Genomic DNA, 17,677 nt, shown 5'->3' with positions numbered 1-17,677 from the left:
AAAGAATTATCTATGTGAGATCAAATTGACAACAGCAACTCAAAGGGTTTGATGGGAAGCTTAGGGGACAGTGAGTTGAAGATAATGGTGATAGAATAATTTGGAAAAGGATAGTGAGAATAGCAGCACAACTGGAAGAATGTAATCGATGTCACTGAATTGTACATGTAGAAACTTTCAAAATGGTGTAACTTTGGCTATGTATATTTTCACCAAAAAAAAGGGGAGAGTGTTGACATGCCGTGGGGTTGTTAACCAATGTCATAAAACAATATGTGTACTGACTGTTCAGTGAGAAACTATTTGTCCTGTGAACCTTCATCTAAAGTACAATAAAAAACTTTAAAAAAAAACAAACTGAACAATAGTTTAGCTTAACTAGTTAAAAAAAAAAAAAAAGGTCTGCCTTGAGCATTATGCTCTTTTAAGAACTATCCATATGGTATCAAAGTGATAACAGCAGCTTGAAAGACTAGATAGGATCCTTAGGGGCAGTGATTTTTTGTTAACCGGAGAGGAACAACTCAGAAAAGGAGGGTGAGAATGGTTGCACAACTCGAAGAATGTAATCAATGTCACTGAATTGTACATGTTGAAACGGTTGAATTGTTGTATGTTTTGCTCTATATATCCTCAACAACAACCAAATAATTTTTTTTTAAGTACATGTTTTTCTTTTAGATATTCAAACATTTTGTACACAATGTTGTCATTGTTTCATCAGCATATCAGATTTAGTCATAAAAACTAAAGATTTGCACATTCATTTTAAAGGGCAAGATTTTTTACCACAGGTGCCAGTCTCCAGAAAAATGGTTACAGACAGAAGCTGTTCTATCAGAACTGGGTGTTGGCCTCTAGCCCAGTGCGGATATGGAGCCCTTAATAGACTCAGCCGCAACTGTTTTCATTTGTTGGTTTTTATTTAAATTTGCCATTGAATTGAAAAGGTTGTGAAAACAATCTTTTTTTTTAAGGCAGAGATATTAGATGGTGGTAAAATAATAAAAATAAACACCAAAGACTGTTATCAGCCTTATATTTTTTAAAAGTTATTTTAGCTATTTCTTTGTTCACATTAAAGTACGTTCACTACAGACACTTGCTATTTAAATTGACAGTATTTGCCTAATAAGAAGATAAACATTCCACCATATGGTCTCAGTTACATTTGAACTATTTTGCCAGTATGGCTTACCACATTAGCTTAAGGAAAAAAGAAGTCTGTGAATCAACCTAAGAAAATAATATAAAATGAAAAGTCATACCTGTGGCCTTATTCCAGGCTAATCCTGCTTACCTGCATCTGCACCTGCTACCCTGCTAGAGATTTGGGCCATTGTGCTTCCAGCATGCCCCTGGGCCTGCGCATTGTGCCAAACACCTTTCACCAGAAGTAGTGTTGCTTCTCCACCGATTACAAACAATGCTAAACCTGAATACCAGAGTTTGTCAGAAAAGGAGAATATCCAAGTATACCCTTTGCCAGGTGACTTTTCCCCTCATTTGAGCATGGGAAACACCTTTTGGTCTCTGTCGTGGATTCAATTATGTCCCTCAAAATGTGTGTATCAGTTTGGCTGGGCCATGATTCCTGGTATTGTGTGATTTTCCTATATGTTGTAAATTTGCCTCTATGATGTTAATGAGGGAGGATGGGTGGCAGTTGTATTGGTAAGGCAGGACTCAGTCTACAAGACTGGATTGTGTCCTGAAGCAATCTCTTGGGATATAAAAGAGAGAAGTGAGCAGAGAGACAGGGGGACCTCATACCATCAAGAAAGCAGTGCCGGGAGCAGAGCGCGTCCTTTGGACCGGGGTCCCTGTGCCGAGAAGCTCCTAGTCCGGGGGAACACTGATGAGAAGGCCGACAGAGAGTGAAAGCCACCCCCTGGAGCTGATGCCCTGAATTTGGACTTTTAGCCAACTTTACTGTGAGGAAATAAACTTCTCTCTGTTAAAGCCATCCACTTGTGGTATTTCTGTTATAGCAGCACTAGATGACTAAGACAGTCTCAGAAATCAGGTGAGGAAGGGGTTTTATGTGCATACAACTGAGCCCCTGAAGGGAAAAATCCAGGACCAATGTTGGTAGGCAATCTCTCAGATAGGAAAAGTCACTCTCCCAAGGTTGCACTGCCACTATGTGATTTATCAGGATTTGAGCCCAGGCAGTCTGACTCCTGTGAGATAACCACTATTCAACACTGCCTCTCAAGCCACAGGAATTACAGTCATGAATGCATCCATTCTCCCTGCGCTGGGTTGGGCACAGAGGAAGAGCACAGTGCTTCCTGGGATTGATGCTATCTTAAAATGCCATGAGGATCCAATTGCAGACTGACTCCAGCTCAGAGGATCTCCAAGAGGTGCAGGTGTCCTCAGACTTTCCAGGCCATAGTTAGCTCAACTAGGCCAGTGAGGCAGCTCCAGAGGCATCCTAGGTTCACTAGAACCTACATACCCAGAATAATCCAGGAAACAGAGACAAAATCCTATTAAACAGGCTCACCTTGATTCTACAAAGTGAGCCCACAGAAAAATGTCCCAGATGCCGGCCACTTTGGGAGAGGCCATACCTTTTATACTAGACAGGCTTTAAGAAGAATTTGATGAAGATAGAGGACTAAGATGTGTTGGGACCAAGATCCCAGCTGCTTCTCTTGCTTTCCAATCTGAGGGATCACTACAGATAATTAAAGGTACCAAAACTACTGAAACGTGCAAACAGAAACATGGCTTTCAAAAGCCCAAAGGTATGTGATAGCCTTATATCAGCAGCAATTTGCTTCTACAAGAGGTGGAAATTTGCTTGTCACCTAGTCCTTCAGAGTCCATTCATTTACTCAGGAAATTGTAATTTAGCCCTCACTATGGGCATGGTGGTTAAGAACTCAGCTGCTAAACAAAAGGTCAGCAGTTCCAATCCACCAGCTGCTCCCTGGAAACACTACGCGGCAGTTCTATTCTGTCTATATGGTTGCTGTGAGTTGGAATCAACTCAACAGCAATGGATTTGGTTTGGTATGGACTAAGTAAAGAGCCCTGGTGGTGCAGTGGTAAAGCACTTGGCTGCTAACCAAAAGGTCAGCAGTTCGAACCCACTAGCCGCTCCAGGCAAGGAAGATGTGGCAGTCTGCTTCCGTGAAGATTACAGCCCTAGAAACCCTATGGGGCAGTTCTAGTCCTATAGGGTTGCTATAAGTCAGAATCAACTCAACAGGAACGGGTATTGGCTAAGTGAAGTCCCTGCATAGCGCGAGCAGTTAAGTACTTGGCTACTAACTGAGAGGTCAGTGGCTGAAACCCACCCAGAGGCTCCTCAGAAGACAGGCCTGGTGATCTGCTTCTGAAAGGTCACAACCTTGGAAATCCTACGGAACATTTCTACTCTGCACACATGGAGTCGTCATGAGTTGGAATAGACTAGCCAGCAACCAACAATAACAATGGGCTAAGTAGAGTCCCTGGGTGGTGCAAACATTGAAGCACTCAGCTACTAACTGAAAGGTTCAAATCCATCCAGAGGTGACTTGATAGAAAGGCCTGGCGATCTACTTCCGAAAGATCACAGCCAAAGAAAACCCTATGGAGCACAGTTCTACTCTGACACACATGGGGTCACCATGAGTGGAGTCGACTGGTTTGGTGTGGTTTGTTGTTTGTTTTTTTTACTGGCTAAGTACCCTGCTAGGATTACTGCAGTGAACTAGACAGACTGGCTGGAGTTTACATTACAGATGGAGAAACAGACAAGTGATTTACCAAGCAAGCAAGCAATCAAAGTAACATATATACAAAATAAATACTGTAATAAGTGTTGAGAAGAAAATCCAGACAGCTCCAAATAGAAAATAATTAGGTACAGCACTTAGGAACTAAAGCATGGAAGATGCGATGGAGCCAGATTTCTAAGAACTGAGAGAAGGGCATTTATCAGAGAGAGGAACAATTTATATTCCTATTGCAGGTAATCATCCCACTCCAAACCCATAATGACTACAAACTGCCCCTTGGTCATTCATGAAGGGAGAATAAAAAGTATGAAAAATGACCTTGAATATGATTCTAGCTCCCTTTTTAAGATCCCAGACCACAAGCTTTGTATATTCACCTTAATCTCATGATGAAGACGATCTAAAGAGCTGAACATTCATGAAACCAGGGCTCTAGCCCTAGCTCGGCCCCTGCTAAGGGTGTGCCTTGGTTAACTATGGCCCAATTCACTTAGCAGTCTGGGCTTCTGTAAAATGCAGAGGTTGGGTCATAAAGTCCTTTCATCACTCATGCAGCCCGTGATTAACTGACAATAGCAACCTTGTACCATCCCTTAACCTTTTTTTATTGCATTATATAAACTGTACAACATTATACACTTTATATTCCATATTATTGGCTTTCAAGAGCTTACCTTTGTGGTTTTTTCTAAATGGATAAAATAGGAAACCATTCCAAATGGCCCCTCACCCCAAACATCCCAACTAAGCAAATGATTTTTCCATAAATATCCTGCCTTGCACTTGGCCATTATAATTTGCCTTTAATAGTGAGTTGACCACTCATTTTCCCATACTATTAATTTCATCTGGCACTTTCCCCAATTTTCTTCATGCATTCAGGATGTCTCCTTTAGAATTTCCTTTTTCCGTGGCATCCATTTCTCTCCAGGCAGACGGCACCACCTGGCAGTGGCAGACTCTGGGGAGCTTCATTCCAAGCCTGGCCCTACACTATACTGCATAGGCACAGTGGTTTCTTGCCTGGATTTAGAGGCAGTTTCCATTAAGCTGTCGTAATGCCCACCGAATGACCCAAGCATTGCAAAACAGAGAAGACCTTTGTCCTAAAAAAGCCAAATCTTATGAATTTATATTAAGTCAAAACCAGGCAAAACTCATCTATGGTATTAAAAATCAGGAGAATGATTATCTTTGAGGAGGAAGGAGGAGTAGTGAATGGAAGAGGGCATGGGATGGTGCTACAAAAATGAGCCATGAATGGCCTCTGTGTATCGGTCCCAAGCTGTTTACTTCTTCATAGCAAGCTGAGGCCTGTTAGCCCAAAACAATGTGCCTTAATGTAGCAATACCATGTTATTTCTCACCTACCTACTACCTACCAGATGCCATCAAGGCGATTTCAACTCATGGCAACCCTAGGTGTGTCAGAGTAAAAATGTGCTTCATAGGGTTTTCAATGCTAATTTTTCAGAAGCAAATTGCCAGGCCTTTCTTCCAAGGTGCCTCAGGGTGGACTCAAATCTCCGACCTTTGGGTTAACAGCTGAGTGCATTACGCACGTACGCCACCCAGAACTCCTTACCTATACACTACCTGGTATAATTCTCAATGATTCCAAGTATGAGGAGGGGCGGTTGCCAATGACTGGATGTTCAGTGAAAAACGACAAGCTGATGCTTAGACTGGGGCTGAAACTTATTATGAATATCACAGGAACTTGCAATGATTTCTGGGAAATTAAATACAATCTTAAAAAAAGTTGCTTCATCTAAAAAGGGTATGCTCCTTCCTTGATAAACAAAAATCCCTTCAAGAATTTTCTAATAAAATTAGCTATTATTAGTAATTCTATTTATAATTATCTATTTTTCTAAAGCAGAGCCCTGGTGGCACAGTCGTTAAGAGTTTGGCTGCTAACCAGAAGGTCAGCAGTTCGAATCCACCAGCTGCTCCTTGGAAACTCTATGGGGCAGTTCTACTCTGTCCTATTGGGCTGCTATGAGTCAGAATCGACTCAATGGCAATAAGTCTGTTTTTTTTTATTTTGCTAAGTGATTCTTCTAGAAACATTATTGGCTGTGATGAGTCTCTCCTACCTTAATGAGGGAACTTTTCATAATGTAGAACTAAAGACACAATCCTTGGATAATAATAATACATTTATTTTCACTAGTAAGCCTAAATCCTTTTTCTTTAGAAAATACATACTAACAGCTGTCTGCCATGAAGTTCCCTTTAAAGACATAATGATACTTGGTTGAGCTTTGCCAGGTTATATTTGTTTTGCCTTTGAGCAAGATGAGGTCTACATGTGTTCACAAAGCTCAGGGCAGACAGTTGTTTTCAAAGTGAGTTCTTGCAACAATCCTGTGGGATGCCTCTGAGCCTACATCAGTAGAAACAATATAACATCTCTGATTATTGATTTCTTAAATATATAACAGAAACAGGAAAATATTAATAACAATTACTAGTAAGTTACTTGGATTCAAACCTCTTGAGAAGCTGACTATATGACTTTGTTAGATGGATTCAAGTTTACAGATCATTGGATTAACCCTTAAGTATGTGAAGAAAGGAGATTTGAGAACAAGTATCTGTAATCTAGCACTTTTATCCAAGAGGAGCTGATCGTAAATCAGTACTCCTCAAATTTTAGTGTATATAAGAATCCCCTGGAGAACTTGTTAAAATACAGATTCCTGGGCCCTACTCCCAGAGATTCTGATTCGGTAGGTTGTGGGTGGAGCCTGAAAATACATTTCTAACAATCTCTGAGGTGATGCAGGTGCTGTCAGTACAAGGACCACACCTTGAGTAGGATTGTCCTAATGTATATCGGATGTGAAAAGAGTGCAGAAGAGAGTACACTTTTTATATTTCAATTTTGTGAAAAGGTGATATGCAGGCACTCTCACTATGTAACATATTATCAGAATACAATAACCTGTAAATCTCCTTGTATTTACTCTATGTTATAGTTGGGTGTCGTGGAGTCAATTCCAACCTGCAGCAACCCTATGTGACGGACTAGGACTGCCCCATAGGGTTTTCTTGGCTATAATCTTTATGGAAGCAGAACGCCAGGTCTTTCTCCCGCAGAGCTGCTGGATTCAAACCACCCACCTTTCAGTTAGCAGCCAAGCTCTTAACCGTTATGCCACCAGGGCTCCTTATTTATTCTATTCAGGGTTAATTAGGTGTTGCTAAAAGTAGATTCTACCGGGGCTTTGAACCAGTTTGTCCCCGTTCGAACCCCTGCTCAGAATTTGCATTTCTAACAAGTTCCCAGGTGATACTAATGCTGCTGGTTAGGGGGTTTTTGCCTATAGCTAATTGTTTTTATTAACCATAAGCAGACTGTAAATATTTTGGTATCATCTTAGTTCTGTAATTTCATAGTCACTGAGGTCCTTGAGGGTTTAGACATCTCAGTTGCACCTGTTGTATCCTCACCGTCTTTATTTTGGATGTTGCTACAGTGGTTCTCCTTTCATACCCTTATCTATGCCACTGTGAAGATGTCACAAAGTTTATTTTATCCAGGTGATAAGGACCTATCTTGTCTTGTCAATTGATTATTCTGCTTCTGTTTTTCTTTGTTTTTTTATACTGTGCTTTACGTAAAGGTTTACAGAGCAAATTCATTTCTCATTAAATAATTAATACACATACTGTTTTGTGACATTGGTTGCCAACCCCTTGACATGTCAACATTCTGCCCTTCTCGACCTTGGGTTCCCCATTTCCATTTGTCCAGCTTTCCTGTCCCTTCCTGCCTTCTTGTCCTTGCCCTTGGGCTGGTGCGCCCATTTAGTCTCATATACATGGTTGAGCTACGTGTATTATTGTTTGTTTTATGAGCCTGTCTAATCTTTGTTGAAAAGGTTAACCTCAAGAGTGATTTCAGTACTGAGTTAAAAGGGTGTCCGGGGGCCATACTCTTGGGGTTTATCCAGTCTCTGTCAGACCAGTAAGTCTGGGGTTTTTTTTTGTTTTTTTTTTTTTTTGAGTTAGAATTTTGTTCTACACTTTTCTCCAGCTCTGTCCCATACCTTCTATTGTGATCCCTGTCAGACCAGTCGGTGGTAGTAGCTGGGTACCGTCTAGCTGTGCTGGACTCAGTCTGGTAGATGCTGTGGTAGTTGTGGTCCACTAGTGGTTAGGGACTAATTCTGAGAACCACTAGCAGAGCAGTTGTTCTCAAAATTTATTATACATAAGAATCACCTGGGATCTTGTCAATCTTGTTAAAATGTAGATTCTGATTCAGTATATCTGGAGTGGAAATGCAGATTCTCAGCAGCTGTTCCACCTAAAATGAACCATTTCGAAGCTCTGGATTCTAAAGAGATTTGAACTTGGCTTCTTTCTTTTTCCTTGCGTCCTTTCATCCATTCTTTCTTCCTTCTTACTTTCTTCACAAGTAAACCTTTCACACAATCCTAGCAATGATTTTGGGCACTAAAATACTGAAAACACCCAGAGAATAATGATAACCTGTGAGACTGCCATTGTGGCAGACTATTTAAAGGCCAGAAATTTCCCCCAACCCAGTAACCACATGCTTTCTCCATTTTCCCTGACTTAGTGTGCAAGCATTTGATGTGTGTTTTATGTAAAGGACTGTCTTAGTTACTTAGTGCTGCCATAGCAAAATATACAACTGGGTGGCTTTAAAGAACAGAATTTTTTTTTCACATTTCTGGATGCTAAAAGTCCAAATCAGGGTCTCAGCCATGTCAATTCCTGCTGTAGACATCTCTCCTAGTTTCTAGTATCTGCTGGCAATCCTTGGCATTTCTTTGCTTGTAGATGGATCTTCACGTGGCATTTGTCTTCCTCATTATGTGTGTGTCTGAGTCTATTCTGCTTTTTCTATAAGACACCTCTGACAAATTATTAGGTTTAGGACCCACCCCACTCTAGTACAATCTCATTAATATAACGAAAGAAAACCCTATTTCTAAACAAGGTAACATTCACAGGTACAGGAGTTAGGGCTCTAACATATTGTTTTGGTAGACATAATTCAATCTATAACATGCATTTAGCAGAATATCTGGCATTTCTAAGCCCTAATAAATGATGTTGTTGTGTGCCATCGAGTTGATTCCAACTCATAGTGACCCTACATGACAGAGTAGAATTGCCTCATAGAGTTTCCTAGACTGTAATCTTTAAGGAAGCAGATGACCAGGTCTTTCTCCTACAGAGCTGCTGGTGGGTTCAAACCACCAATCTTTCAGTTAACAGCCAAGCTCTTAACCATTGAGCCACCAGCGCTCCTTAATAAATGAAAACCATTAACTAATATTACTTTCCATTGCTTCCCACAACACTGAGAGTGTATCTCCTTTCTACATTTACTACAGGTTGTGACACATAAATATCATTTAAACAAGAGCATTGATCCTTTCAAAAGGTTTTTTTTTATACATTAGAAAGATAAATTATCTGGTTTTCTACATTTTATAAAATAAAAGAAAATATAACAATTAAATGCAAATTCTACAAATGTACAAAAAAGCCTAAATGCTTCTGAGAAACAGGAAAGTGCCTTGTGCTTTCTTCTGCCTTATAAGACAACTTATTTTTCTTAAAAAAGCTGCTGGTAATTATTTCTTAGGCCCTGGTGTACTAAGCCTTTTCTAATCTTTTTCCTTTTATATATGGGGTTTCCAATTATTTTGAGGTTTTACTTACTTATCTATAACTCAACTAATAAAACTATTGAATTCCTTGGAAATGAATTTAAAGAATTTGTTGTTTATCTTAATAATTAAATTCCCCGTGTCTGTCTATAATATGGCCCTCCTTGCAAAGAAAAGACTCACCATTAAAAAATAAGTAGAATTACATAAGAGCAATTCTCAGAGTGTCCAATCTCATTATCTTCCAGCAAATTACTCACTTTGCCAATTGTCTGCTGCAAACTTAAACTCGTATGGAAGAGAGTATGTAAAATCTAAGGTACTTGCTTTACCATTAACCCTCTTGTGACTTTTTGCAAAAGTTTGATAGCTTTCAAAATGTCATTTCTTGCCTGGCTGAGCAACCACGTATGGCAGGGACAGGTAACTATGTAATGCATCCATGTTTTCCATGAAGTTATAGAGATTTCCAGCAAGGTCATCAGCATATGGTCAGAGTTTGACCTTTTGCAAAACTTAACAAAATATTCTTCAAATTCCTTAAAATTATAGTGGGAGCAATATCTGGTAAGATGAAGAAAACTGAGTAGGATTTACACGTAAGTAGTATCTTCCTAAGGAGGCCTGCTGGCACAGTGGTTAAGTGCTTGACTGCTAACCCAACAATTGGTGGTTTGAATCCACCAGCCATTCCTCAGGAGAAAGATGTGGTTACCTGCTTCCATAAAAATTATAGCCTTGGAAACCAATGAGTTGACCCTTTTCTACCCTGTCCTATTGGGTCACCATGAGTTGGAATTGATTTGACAGCAACTTTTTTTTTTAAACATATTCCTGCATAGTCCCTTAGTCAAATGACTTCAGAAAGATAGTTTACAAGATTATCTCGCCTTTGTAAAATTCTTTACAATTTATAAAGTTCAGATTTTAAGGAATTTGATCCTGTAAAGTTTAAGATGTTATGGACTGAATTGTGTCCCAAAAAAGAAATGTTGAAGACCTAACTCTGTACCTGTGAATGTAAGCTTCTTTGGGGAAATAGGATTTTTGTCAATGTTATCAGTTAACAAAGCCATATGGGAGTAGACCCAACCGGTACGGGAGTAGGTTAGGTTCTAATTCTAATCCCTTCTAAGTAATGTCTTATAAAAGAAGATAGACACAAAAACACAGTCATACGCAGGAGAAAGATACCAGGTGAAGATACATCTACCAGGAGGAAAGGAACGCCAAGGATTGCCAGCAGCCATTGGAAGCTAGAAGAGAGTCATGGAAAAGTTTCCTGCTCTGAACTCTCAGAAGGATCTGTATGGCCGAGACTCTGATTTGGACTTCCAGCCTCCAGAATTGTGAGAAAATAAATTTTTGTTCTTTAAAGCCACCCAATTTGTGGTATTTTGTTATGGCAGTCCTAGGAAACTAAGACATAAGGTAAGGCACATCTTATGGTTCCCTCTTTCAAAAACAGAATCTAAAGCTCATTAGAATTTCCATGCTGTAGCAGATATCTATTGTTTTGGCCTGGAAAACATTCAGACAACCCTCTCTAAGTCAGTACCTGGTCTTCTTCCAGGAAACTGGATATTTCATATAAAGATAAGGGTACAGTATGTGTCTTTCTGTGTCTAGATTACTTCACTTAACATAGTGCTTTTGAGGTCCATCTATGTTGTAGCATATATCGGTACTTCATTCCTTTTTACATTGTTAAAGCATTATAAAAAGTAAAAATCAAAGAAAAATATGTGACAGAGACTTTCTGTGGTTAAGCAATTTCTAAAACAATTACTATCTGGCCCGTTTCAGGAAAAGTTTGCCAATCCCTACCAGGGGCAGATAATCCAATAGGCAAGGTAAACATGGTGCTTACCTTGCTTACCAGATCATCTGTAGTGAACAATTTCACATTTTTTCACCACATCAAAGATTCTGCTTTTAGGTATGGTTGGCATCTGTCTCTTTCCCAAGCCCACAGCAGCTGCCTACGGAATCAAAGCCTTTTTTCAAATTTACAATCCCTAACAGGGATGGATTACTCAGTAAGCAAGGTAAGAATGGGCTTACTTGTGTTTATTTACTAATCTGTAGTGACCAATTTCACATGCTCAAAGATGTGGTGAAATTGGTCACTACCATGTGAAATCTGTCACTACAGATTAATAAGTAAGCACAAGTAAATCTATGCTTAATTTGCTTACTGGGTAGTATGCCCCCTGACTATCTTAGCCTGAATCTAGCCTGGCCCAAGGTCATCCATAGCAATTTATTTGGTGCTAATATATACATGTAGACGCGCACAACATATATGCAAACATATATATGTTGGGCAATACATTTGCACCTCAAACATGTCTGTTTCAGCTTTCCTAATTTTATTTAGTTTATTTTCAATTTGTAAACAAAATAAAACATAATCACCCAATGTCTCTATTACTTTGGTTAGCACTGATTAACAATAAGATGTACAATTTCTGGAATTAAAAGGTCATTGATAAGATAGGTAGCAGAGCAATGAATCTGTTTCCTTTTTAAATGACCTCCACTCCTATGGCTGCAGTGATTTGGCAAAATGTCAAGACATGTTCAAAATGAACAGGCTTGGAGAAAACATGCGGTTCTATTTCTGGTTCCCAAGATGCTGATTGATGTGCAAGGGATTGATTGAGGAAGTGGGGAAAGAGATAAGAGAAAGGGGGAAGTAGGGTACAGAAGGGAAGAAGTTAAGCAACATGCAACCCCAGACAGAGTCCCAAAGAGAGTGATTACAACCTGAGCCTGCTGGGGAGCTCTGGAGGGTAAGTGATAACTCAGAGTTGTGCGCATTTGATGCAAAGGACTAAGAGCTTTCACATCTCCACAGCTGCCAGTCTCCAAACCAAATCCATTACCACTGAGTCAGTTCTGACTCATTGGAAACCCTATGTGTTTCAGAGTAGAACTGCTCCATAGGGTTTTCTTGGCTATAATCTTTAGGAAGAAGATTGCCAGGCCTTTCTTCCATGGTGCCACTGGGTGGGTTCAAAGAGCTAACATTTAGGTTAGCAGTTGAGTGCAAACCATTTGTGCCACTCAGGGACCTGGTATAACCTTGAAGGGGGTACAAACTCTAGGTGCAGGCAAAGGACCTCAGTAGCCCTAGGGCAGACTTCTGAAAGAGCCATGTTGTTGTTGTTGGGTACCCTTGAGTCAGTTCTGACTCACAGCAACCCTGTGTACAACAGAATGAAACACTGCTCGGTCCTGTGCCATCTTCACAATGGTTGCTATGTTTAAGCCCATGAAATAGCCACAGACTGTTAGAAGCATAGGCACATTGAAGGAGGGAAATGCAAAAGATAGTAAAAAAGGAAGACAAAAATGTCTTGGCAGAGCTCCAGTGTTACCTACTACATTCACCATACTTTTCCACCACCAGTGACTTTGGGCAGGTGTTTATAAATTCATACTTGAAATAAGGAGATTCCTAGGTGTATATCCTAGAGAAATAAGAGCTGTGACACAAATAGACCCCCATGTTCATTGCAGCATTACTTACAATAGCAAAAAGATGGGAACGGCCTAAGTGCCCATCAGTGGATGAATAGATAAACAAACTGTGGTACATACACACAATGGAATACTACGAAACATTAAAGAATAAGGATGAACCTGTGAAACATCTCTCAACATGAATGAACTTCAGGACATTATGCTGAGTGAAACAAGTCAATCAAAAAGGACAAATATTGTATGAGACAACTATTATAGAAAGTCAAGAAAACGTTTTCACACAGACAGAAACATTCTTTGATGGTTACCAGGGATGGGAGGTGGGGAGGGAAAATCACTATATAGTAGACACATACTGACTTTGGTTTAGGGAGAGATAATACACAATATGGGGGAAGTCAGCACAACATAATCAAGGTAAAGGAAGACACTGAAAGGCAGGTAAGAGTAAAAGGCAACAAGGTAAACCCTAATACATATACAATCCTGCAACAACAGTAGTAACGAACAATAATGTATGAGTGGATACATAGGTAGATATGTAAGCTGAACGGGGTGAGGGGTATAGAAGTACACCCACACACATATATATATATGTGTGTGTGTGTACATGCTGCAAATACACCCATGTACACAATAGTGTGCACAGGGGACACAGTCATGAAAACTCCTTAGCCATAATCATACACCTTCTGGGACTGAGCTACAAGGCTTGATGGCTAGGGACCATAGTCTCAAGGGACATCTAGGTCAATTGGCATATCATAATCCATACAGTGTTCTACATCCTACCTTGGTGAGTAGCACCTAGGGTCTTAAAAGCTTGGGAGTGGCCATCTAAGGTACAATAATTAGTCTCTTCCCATCAAAAGCAAAGCTGAGTGAAGAAAACCAAAGGCTCAAGGAAACAAGTAATCCAAAGGACTAATGGACCACATGAACTATGGTCTCCACTAGCCTGAGACCAGAAGAACTAGATGGTGCCTGGCTACCAATACTGACTACTCTGACCGGGACCACAACAGTAGATCAAGGACAGAGTGGGAGAGAAATGTAGAACAAAATTCAAACTCACAGATAAAACCAGGCTTACTGATCTAATAGAGGCTGGTGGAACCTCCGAGACTATGGCCCTTAGACATTCTTCAAACTTGGAACTGAAATCACTCCTGGAGATTACATTCTAGCCATACAATAGACAGGCCTATAAAATGAACAATAACACCAGTGAGGAATGTATACATCAGAAAAATCAACTATACCAGACCTAAAGGGCAGCATTTACCCAAAACCAAAGTTCAGAAGGAACTGGAAACAGAAGGGGCAGAAAAGCTGGAAAAATGAACACAGGGAACGCAGGGAGGAAGAGGGGAGAGTGCTGACACATTTAGGGATTTGCAACCAATGTCACGAAACAAGCTGAGTATAAATGGTCGATTGAGAAATTAATTTGCCCTGTAAACTTTCCCTAGACCACAATAAAGTGTTTAAAAAAAAAAACAAAGAATAAGGAGGGAGAATATACTCAGACTTTTTAACCATTGTTCTTAATTTTCTGCAATCGACTTAATAGCTAATCTTCCTCAATACTAAAAAGTCTATATTCTAAATTAACTAAAATTACCACTGACAGTTGGGCTCTAGAAATTCAATAAAATTCTATGGCAAAAAGCCAGATTCTTCTATGCCTTGCTCCTCTGGCTGCTTATGTCAAGGATTTTGAAAAGCTATATAAAATGCTTCAGGTTCCTTGACTTCAATTCACAAAATGCCTTGGAGACCTTAGAAGGTTCACACCTAACTTATGAACAAAGAATATTTTTATGCTACCTTAAGCTTCAATTCCTTTGTAGCTATGAAAAGCACATATTGTAGGTTTTTGTAATTCATAAGGAGCCCTGGTGATGCAACGGTTAAGCACTTGGCTGATAACCAAAAGATTAGTGGTTCGAACACACCCAGTGGCTCTGTAGGAGAAAGACCTTGTGATCTGCTCTGTAAAGATTACAGCCTAGAAAACCCTATGGGGCAGTTACTCTGTTACATGGGGTAACTATGAGCCAAAATTGACCAAATGGTACGTAACAACAACAACACGTATTCCTAATACATTGTACAGCAGTATGTACCAAAAAATATGAGCATTATTTTAAATCTATGGTCATGTTTAATAATGATCTGAAGGTAGCACATATACACACAGAAACACACACACTTATATTTTCTCAGAACATTACATAAAGTAATTGCCCTGTTACATCAACATATCTTTTGTCAATGATGTCTATTTATCAGTACTTAAAATCATTCACAATCAATGACTTTTGTTTGCTGAGTAATTTATCTCACCTCTCTCAGCTCTCTCAAGCATAACATTTTAAAAATTAGCTGTATCTTTAATTTACTGAAAACTTTTCTGACATCAGCATAGACTTCTGCTACTGAAATAATGTCTAAGAGATTTTCCATCCTTTTTAAAGCTTTGTTACAGAGCTTGGAATCATTTTACCAACAATCTAAAAATATGACAGAGCTGATGAAAATGATAACAGATTACTAGGAGCATCTCTGACAAGTCAGTGGCCATTTTTCTCTCTTGCCCGAGAATACATACTTTCTGTTTGAGGTAACAGCCAGTTTTCAATCATTGCATTCCACTGCCAAAAGAAGGAGGCACAGCCATGGGGGTCCGGAAAAGGAGAGGGAGAAGAGAGATATTCATTAGTCTTCTTCTGAAAAGCTTTTCTCTAGATAAATCTTGTTTGAATGAAAACAGGCAAGTAGACATTGTTAATCTCTGATTCCTGAAAATGGAGAGAGGAAAGACATTCGCAGGGATACGGGTAAGCACCAAATTAGAATCTCAAATGCCACTCACTCACCATGCTTGCGCCAGACAGTTAAGCTGCTGTTACTCACGGAATGCCGAAGTTGAGGTCTGAGGAGCCTCGCGTTGAAAACAAACACCCCGGAATCAATTAACCACCTTTCTGAAACTTCCGCAGGATTTTCAAGAGGAATCTTCATCCAGAAATAAAAGAAAATATTATCTATCTCTCCCCTTTGTTACTTTGTCTCTCTCAAACACATTCACGAATTTTCTTCATGTCAATATCATAGTACTATTACAAGACAAATCTGCTATCACAGCACTTCAGCTTCTGGTGAATTGATAGGTATTCCTCGCTCATTGGAAGCAAAAAAAATCTTTTTAATGAAAAGGGCTGTGTTCTAGGAAACATTCATGCCAGCTATCCTCTCCTCCGTGGACAAGTCAGTTTTCCAGGCTTCCTGCTTCCTTTATCCCTCATTAACGCCTCCCTTTTAACTCCCTCTCTCCCACTGAGAAAACCCCCACAGCATCTTCAGCATTCAGGAGAAATTTTAAACATTCTTCTTACTTCTCTGTTTTATGTATATTTCTCCCTCTGGTTTCCAAACAAGGTCTCTGGCCAGAGCAGTGTGTCCACTGGGTTTAGGTACTGTTTCCTGGTGTGATCCACACAGTGACAAGCAGTTTGTAATTGCACTGCAGCATTTGAGGAGCTGCTCTGAATTGATAGATTGAGCGCATGCTGAATTGATTAATCCATCACTGAGAGGCTTGCATTCATTGTCAGGCTCTGGAGACATTATAATGTGCTCCTCAAGCTCCAAGCTGTCAGGCTGCTCTTATGAGCATCCTCTGAAATCACATCCACCGAGAAAATAATTTGTCAGCCAAATTGTGGCAGAATGCAAACCTCGGAAGAACGCAGCTGGTTGACCACTGGGTCAATGCCAGGAGCTGGAAACTCAATCAGATTTCAGGGTCTGACTATAGGTCTGCTCTGTGAGATAAAGATCTTTGCAAAGTAAATCATCTTGGATTGATGCAAATGCTGCTATCCACTATGACAGTCTTACTTTAGCCATGAAAATGTACTTAATTCTTGTTATTCATTTCAGAGAATCCTGCTGTTCTTTCTAGGGTGGACCCTAAACAATAAAAAACATAAAAACAGTTTTGGGGAGGTACATTTAGGACATTGTGCATTTGTACCTTAAATCATTGTTTCGTTGGCCAATAAATGTCAAAATGCTACCTAACCAAAAAACCAAACCCATTGCCTTCAAGTCAATTTTGACTCATAGCGACCCTGTAGGACAGAGTAGAACTGCCCCATAGTTTCCAAGAAGCAACTGGTGGATTTGAACTGCTGGTCTTTTGGTTAGCAGCCTTAGCACTTAATCACTACGCCACCAGGATTTCCCGGTGCTATCTAGATCAGTTGATTTAGTCTTAGAGAAAAATTAATGTGTAGTATGTTTCATGGAGAGAGGTGTATGTGTGTGCATGTGTGCATGTGTGTGTGTATTTGCTTCTTAAGCTCAATCTATCACAAAGCATGTCCCAGTCCTTTCATAACTACTAAATGCTAAATCTAGCACTATAATCCTTTCTTTTCTAAAAGTAACCACGACAAAACACCGCCTAATATATTTTTAGTAATTTCATTTTGCTTAACAAATGCTAAATGATTTTATCATCAATAGGATAATGTATATAAATTGCAGGTTATTAATCATTTCAATCAACATTCTTTAAGACCAACAGAGGTAATTACAGGTTAGTTTTGACTGATGCTTTCCTTTGTTTACATGGTGTTATAAGCCGTGTAATGGGGGATAATATTTGTCAATGTGCTATTTAAGTTTAAATGATATTTAGCACCCTAAATCTATATGAAGTTCCAGATTCTTGATGTGATAAACGCTTCCCTATGCATGCAGAGAACTAAGTGAGACTAACTA

The 17,677-nt window shown here is 39.7% G+C and overlaps 1 long non-coding RNA gene across 1 annotated transcript in view; it reads right to left on the bottom strand.

Moving 5' to 3' along the window:
* Window positions 1-16,529, bottom strand: part of LOC111820558 (uncharacterized) — an 18,466-nt gene extending 1,937 nt beyond the window's left edge. The window contains exons 1-2 of the long non-coding RNA XR_002824089.1: window positions 15,803-16,529; window positions 15,498-15,540 (exon numbers count right to left, since the gene is read on the bottom strand). This is a non-coding gene — a long non-coding RNA (uncharacterized LOC111820558). The remainder of the gene's footprint in view (window positions 1-15,497; window positions 15,541-15,802) is intronic.
* Between the last annotated feature and the right edge of the window lie 1,148 nt (window positions 16,530-17,677).

Source organism: Trichechus manatus, unplaced genomic scaffold, assembly GCF_000243295.1.
Source record: "Trichechus manatus latirostris isolate Lorelei unplaced genomic scaffold, TriManLat1.0 scaffold00041, whole genome shotgun sequence".
NCBI lineage: Eukaryota > Metazoa > Chordata > Mammalia > Sirenia > Trichechidae > Trichechus > Trichechus manatus.
This window is presented reverse-complemented; position numbering and strand designations above follow the sequence as displayed.